Raw genomic sequence first — 7,121 nt, forward strand, 5'->3', positions numbered from 1 at the left:
TGGGGCCATGTATCGTGAGATTTTGAGTGAAAACCTCCTTCCATCAGCAAGGGCATTGAAGATGAAACGTGGCTGGGTCTTTCAGCATGACAATGATCCCAAACACACCGCCCGGGCAACGAAGGAGTGGCTTCGTAAGAAGCATTTCAAGGTCCTGGAGTGGCCTAGCCAGTCTCCAGATCTCAACCCCATAGAAAATCTTTGGAGGGAGTTGAAAGTCTGCGTTGCCCAGCAACAGCCCCAAAACATCACTGCTCCAGAGGAGATCTGCATGGAGGAATGGGCCAAAATAGCAGCTACAGTGTGTGAACCTTGTGAAGACTTACAGAAAACGATTGACCTCTGTCATTGCCAACAAAGGGTATATAACAAAGTATTGAGAAACTTTTGTTATTGACCAAATACTTATTTTCCACCATAATTTGCAAATAAATTCATTACAAATCCTACAATGTGATTTTCTGGATTTTTTTTTCTAATTGTCTGTCATAGTTGAAGTGTACCTATGATGAAAATTACAGGCCTCATCTTTTTAAGTGGGAGAACTTGCACAATTGGTGGCTGACTAAATACGTTTTTGCCCCACTGTATACACACACATACACACACGTATATATAATGTATATATACATACACACATGTATACACACACACACACACATATTCAGTCAATAAAAAACAAGGGCCATTTAAGATTAATTTATTGAAACTGTAATACACTACCGTTCAAACGTTTGGGGTCGCTTACAAATTTCCTTGTTTTTGAAAGGAAACCTTCTAGGCAGAGTTCCAAAGAAAAAGCCATATCTCAGACTGGCCAATAAAAAGAAAATATTAAGATGGGCAAAAGAACACAGACACTGGACAGAGGAACTCTTCCTAGAAGGCCAGCATCCCAGAGTCGCCTCTTCACTGTTGACGTTGAGACTGGTGTTTGCGGGTACTATTTAATGGAGCTGCCAGTTGAGGACTTGTGAGGCCTCCGTTTCGCAAACTAGACACTAATGTACTTGTCCTCTTGCTCAGTTGTGCACCGGGGCCTCCCACTCTTTCTATTCTGGTTCGAGACAGTTTGCGCTGTTCTGTGAAGGGAGTAGTACACAGCATTGTACGAGATCTTCAGTTTCTTGGCAATTTCTCGCATGGAATAGCCTTCATTTCTCAGAACAAGAATAGACTGACGAGTTTCAGAAGAAAGTTATTTGTTTCTGGTCATTTTGAGCCTGTTATCAAACCCTCAAATGCTGATGCTCCAGATACTCAACTAGTCTACAGATTGCCAGTTTTATTGCTTCTTTAATCAGAACAACAGTCTTTAGCTGTGCTAACATAATTGCAAAAGGGTTTTCTAATAATCAATTAGCCTTTTAAAATTATAAACTTGGATTAGCTAACAACTTGCCATTAGAACACAGGAGTGATGGTTGCTGATAATGGGCCTCTGTACACCTAATGTAGACATTTCATTTAAAAAAAATCTGTAGTTTCCGGCTGCAATAGTCATTTACAATATTAACAATGTCTACACTGTATTTCTGATCAATTTGATGTTATATTAACGTACAAACATTTCTTTCAAAAACAAGGACATTTCTAAGTGACCACAAACTTTTGAACGGTAGTGTAAATACGCTCAGTCTTTATCAAACTACTGTTTTTGCATAATTACAGTGTGGAACCTGTTAATGCCGATTCCAATTCTAAATGCCACTTACAGTTCGCAAAGTAGGGTCGTTACTGACGTTAGTTACCACAGCCACAAAGTCTTAAACCCTCCTGTTTCTACAAATTTGATTTGAAAAATTCTGATTTTAAACCTAACCCCTAACCTTAACCACACTATTAAACTTTTGCCTTTCCTTAAATTAATACCAAAAAGCAAATGTTTTTTTCCATTAATTTTTACGATTTAGACCATTTTTACTTTGTGGCTGTAATAGGAAGTAACAACCACAAAATGATGCAATTATTCGAAAACTGCAGCTCATTGTTGGAACACATTTTCCCCACTGTCAACCAGTCCATTTAGAATTTTTGATTCAACTGTCATCATTTGGCAAGGAATGTGGCTTGTGTATCATATCAGTTAGATACGTTTTATAGGCATTTATTTCAGTAGCACGTGGGTGTAGAGGGAGCGGTAGGAACGCAATTGAGTGAGTGAGAGACAGAGGGGAAAGGGTGAACTGTGTGATGCTTGGCTTTGCTTATTTTTTTATTGTGTCCCAGAAGACCGATAGAGATAGGCCGTTACCTGTGCCAATTAGCTATCTAGCATACTCCGAACACCTGTGTGTAAGTTAACTAGGGAGGAAGTGAAGCTCGTCAACTGGAGGCACAGTTTATGGACCTGTGCAAAACTGCTACAGTAAGTGTATATTTTTTTAATTGTGTAAACAACAATTCCGACACTGTGATTTAACGCATAGAATATTTATATATTCCTTAAATCCATTATTTTACTTTTAGGTTGTGTGTATTGCTAGATATTACTGCAATGTTGGAGCTAGAAACAAGCCTTTCGCTACACCCGCAATAACATCTGCTTGTGACAAATAAAATACAAATTATAAACATATGATGATATGCACATATGCTGATATGCCCCATTTCATGCCGGCGCAAAATAATCTTTCCAATTTAAAAATATACACTTACTGCAGCAGTTTTTCACAGATCCATACACTATGTGCCTCCAGTTGACGAACGACACTTCCTCCCCACATTCAAAACAACTGGGAACACTGAAAAATAAAGGTCAAATCATGATGTCATTGATCTTCAGGTTGGAAAGTCAGAGCTCTAGAAAGAGGCATGCGTTTCGGAGTTGGAATTCCAAGTTGGATGACTGTTCAAATCGGTTTTTCCCCGAGTTCCCAGTTGTTTTGAACACATTGAAGTCAGAGATTTCCGAGTTCCATTTGTTCTGAACACGGCATAACACACAAGTGTTGGGAGCACAATAGATTTCTAATTAGCACAGACCTACATCTTCAGTCTGTCTTCCGTAAACAAGTGCTGTAAAGTGGCGATACGGCCAAGTGGGAACACCAACCCTACCTAACAAGATGTGAAGTAATTTACGTTTTGTTTTGGGAAAATTATTTCTCGCTGATATGAAAGATATGTTCTAGGGATGCACGATATAACGGTAAGCATATCGGAATCGGCTGATATTTGCTAAAAATGCCAACGTCGACATTGGCCCGATGTCTAGTTTAACGGCGATGTGATGTCAAAGTTGATATGCATACCTATATGACGTAGATAGATGATGTAATGACGCCATGAAAAATACAGCACTACTCAGTACAAAAGCAGAAAAATACTAAGCATACACTTCCAACAACTCAACAAGTTCAAGTCGAGCAGTCATTTGAAAGAGTAAGAACATTTCAGGGAGAGAACTCAAAGGCGAAATCCAATAACGCCAAGATAATGTCATTTATTGCCCTTGACAATCAACCGTTCTCTGTCGTGGATGATGTTGGCTTTTGCCGACTAGTCAAGCACCTCGAGCCCCGGTACACCCTACCAAGTAGGCACTATTTTTCAGATGTTGCCCTACTGGAATAACACAGTATTGTTGAAACGCACATCCAGTCACTGCTATTAGCTTCACAACTGACATTTGGACCAGCGATGTCAGCCCCATGATCATGCGAAGTCTGACAGCACAGTGGGTTGACGAGGATTTCGTACTGAGGAAAGCCGTATTACATGCTCAAGAATGTGCTAGTTCTCATACTGCTGCTTCCATTTCAATGGCATTTGAGAACATGTTTGAAACTTGAAAACATGAACACACTCCTAGCTCCATTCAAACAACTGACTCGAGAAAAAAGCTCATCAACTGTGTCTGCAGCAGACGTGATACCCTCTGTCATGGCATTGAAATGCCTGCTCAAAACTGCTGACACAGACCATGGGGTTAAAACTCGCAAATGTATTCTACAAGGGGCTGTGAACAAGCGATTTGGTGGCATTCTCGCTGAGCCTCGTCACTGTGTCGCCACCATACTCGATGCTAGGTACAAGAACCGCTACTTTGATACAGCCAAGAAACAGGGTTTATGTGAAATGTTACAGACGTAGCTGGACAAGATGGAAACGGCCAGTGACAGTGCGTTCCGAGGAAGAAAGGCCACGGACAGACAGAGCTGATTTATTTATTTAATGACGCAAGTCAGTTAAGAACAAATTATTATTTACAATGACAGCCTACCCCTGCCAAACCCAGACGACACTAGGCCAATTGTGATGAAATCCCGGTTGAGACTGAACAAATGAACAACGTAACAGCACAGGAAGTAAGTGAAAACAAATGGTTTTGACTATGTTTTACTGGTAATGGGGACATACATCAATGCCAACAAAATAACGTTTTGGTCAGTGTTTGTGTGTGTTTTCAACCATTTAACTGTACTAGAATGCTTAAGGCCGCTAAAATTTTAAATATTGGTTATCGGTATCTGTTTTTTTTTGGCAAGGAAAATATCGGTATCGGCCAAAAATGTCATATCGGAGCATCCCTAATACGTTCCTTATGTTTCCAAAAGAGTAGCACAAGCGATGCCTGTAAATGTTTAGAGCAAGCGTCAGGGATCTTAACAAAACTCATCTGGTCTGAAAATACAATTGTCAACAGGTGCTAAAGTAGTAGTGTCTATGAATGGCGTAGTTTACACAGAGCCAATTGTGGGCGAATGTAATGACTGAAAACCCTACATGTGTAGAATTGGTTTTGAGAACCCCGGGTTACATAAATTGTAGAGTAATAATATTACATTGTATTGCACTCTAAACGTATTTCACAGATCCCTTGACCAACATCTTTTAATGTGTTGTTGGTACTAATATTCATTTAAAAAAAATAAAATGTAAACTCAACAAAAAAGAAATGTCCTTTTTTCAGGACCCTGTCTTTCAAAGATAATGCGTAAAAATCCAAATAACTTCACAGATCTTCATTGTAAAGGGTTTAAACACTTTCCCATGCTTGTTCAATGAAACATAAACAATTAATGAACATGCACCTGTGGAACGGTCGTTAAGACACTAACAGCTTACAGACTGCACGGAGGCATGAGGACTGCAGATGTGGCCAGGGCAATACATTTAAATGTCCGTACTGTGAGACGCCTAAGACAGCGCTACAGGGAGACAGGACAGACACAGTTTATCTACCGTGTCCTGTGTTGCATATCATCGATGCGGTGCGTATCGTTGCTCCAATGTGTACCTAACCATGAACATCAATGCCTTTCTTAAAATCAATACACAGAAGTATATATTTTTAAACCTGCATATTTAGCTAAAAGAAATCCAGGTTAGCAGGCAATATTAACCAGGTGAAATTGTGTCACTTCTCTTGCGTTCATTGCACGCAGAGTCAGTGTATATGCAACAGTTTGGGCCACCTAATTTGCCAGGATTTTACATAATTATGACATAACATTGAAGGTTGTGCAATGTAACAGGAATATTTAGACTAATGGATGCCATCTCACAGCAAGAACTGGCAAATCTGGTGCAGTCCATGAGGATGAGATGCACTGCAGTACTTAATGTAGCTGGTGGTCACACCAGATACTGACTGGTATTTTGATTTTGACCCCCCCTTTGTTCAGGGACACATTATTCCATTTCTGTTAGTCACATGTCTGTGGAACTTGTTCAGTTTGTCTCAGTTGTTGAATCTTGCTATGTTAATACAAATATTTACACATGTTAAGTTTGTTTATATATTGTTTTATCTGGAAGCAGACCCCATGCAGTAACTCCGTGGACCCATAGCTGTGGGAAGTAAGGGTGCTGCAGCACCCACTGAAAAATGAGAATAAATAAATATAAGCATAATTTAAGTAGTGCACCGGGCCTTTAATAGTCCTGTTTAAGCAACCGACATAGCAGTCTGCAGCGCCAGCACCCGTTGACAAAACTTTCTCAGCACCTGAACCCCTGTTCTGAGTCATCAAAGTTACTCAACCCATGTCTGGAAAATAGTCTTCATTAGTGAGTTGCTTGTAGTTAAACAATGATACACTCGATATTAAAGGCAATACTGCCGGGCACACGTTTCTGACAGTGCACGAATGTAATAAGTCAGATCCACATAGCGATTAAAATGCAGGAGTGGTGCAAAGGTCGGTGTAGTTAAAGTAGCCTGTATCTTCATTTATATAGGAACCACAAATAAATACGTACAAGCCAGTTTACATTGGCAGGTTACATATGAATACATAAAGCAGAAATATTATAAATATTCCTAATGCTGCCTCTGGCATCCTCGTTCATCACGTTTTCGCTCATTTTACACAAGACCAAAAGCTAGCTAAAACGGCATAGTTGTCTGGCAAGTATCTGACGTTAGCTAACTAGTTTACTATTTGACAAACTAGCTAGCTACCGTTACTGTAACATTAACTGACAAGCCAAATTCACCAGCTGATTAGCTATAGTAGCTAGCTAAAAGTGAATGTGCTTGTGTCTCAAATAGCCTACTCGTGAAAATTCTCATTTATTGAATGAATGAACGCGCTGTTCATTGGTAAAAAAAATATATATATTTATATTTAAAAGGCTATTAAACTCAGCTTGTAGATGCAGTAAATGTTGGAATTATCTTACCAAGTGGTGCCACCTAGTTAACGTTAGTTATGCAATTCCGATTTCTGGTATACGAGTTCCAAACAGTCGCTAGCATAAGGATACCACGGTTAGTTAGTTACCACAGCCACAAAGTAAAATTGCTATTGTACAAATGTATAAAAACAAAAATAAGCTTTTTGGTCCTAATTTAAGGTTATGGTTGGGCTTTGATTTAGCAGTGTGGTTAGGTTACAAAACTGATTTTAAGACGATATTTATTTTTAAATAGGCGGGGTCTATGCATTTGTGGCTGTAGTTACAAATGACGACCGGACACCACCCCCGCTTGGTGGACTTTCAATTACTTTCACGGAGTTTAGCGATGGCTCGAGCCCACTGTCAAGACGACAACTCCGCCGCAGCACCATTTCCAAATTTCAAATAACACAGATGTCCCTGAATGTAGTTTTGAATAGATAATACATGGACCAGGCGAATGTACATGTTTATAGTGGAGGTTGGATACGTTT

At 39.6% G+C, this 7,121-nt stretch overlaps 1 protein-coding gene across 3 annotated transcripts in view; it reads right to left on the reverse strand.

Moving 5' to 3' along the window:
- Positions 1-6,861, reverse strand: part of LOC110532384 (solute carrier family 35 member E2A) — a 22,354-nt gene extending 15,493 nt beyond the window's left edge. The window contains exons 1-2 of one of the 3 annotated variants that reach the window (XM_036988327.1): positions 6,631-6,861; positions 2,659-2,744 (exon numbers count right to left, since the gene is read on the reverse strand). The gene's annotated coding sequence lies outside the window, so the exon portion shown is untranslated. Of the gene's footprint in view, positions 1-1,715; positions 2,608-2,658; positions 2,745-6,630 lie in introns of those variants that run through there. The other 2 variants (XM_036988328.1, XM_036988330.1) reach the window with 2 other exon arrangements.
- Between the last annotated feature and the right edge of the window lie 260 nt (positions 6,862-7,121).

Source organism: Oncorhynchus mykiss, chromosome 9, assembly GCF_013265735.2.
Source record: "Oncorhynchus mykiss isolate Arlee chromosome 9, USDA_OmykA_1.1, whole genome shotgun sequence".
NCBI lineage: Eukaryota > Metazoa > Chordata > Actinopteri > Salmoniformes > Salmonidae > Oncorhynchus > Oncorhynchus mykiss.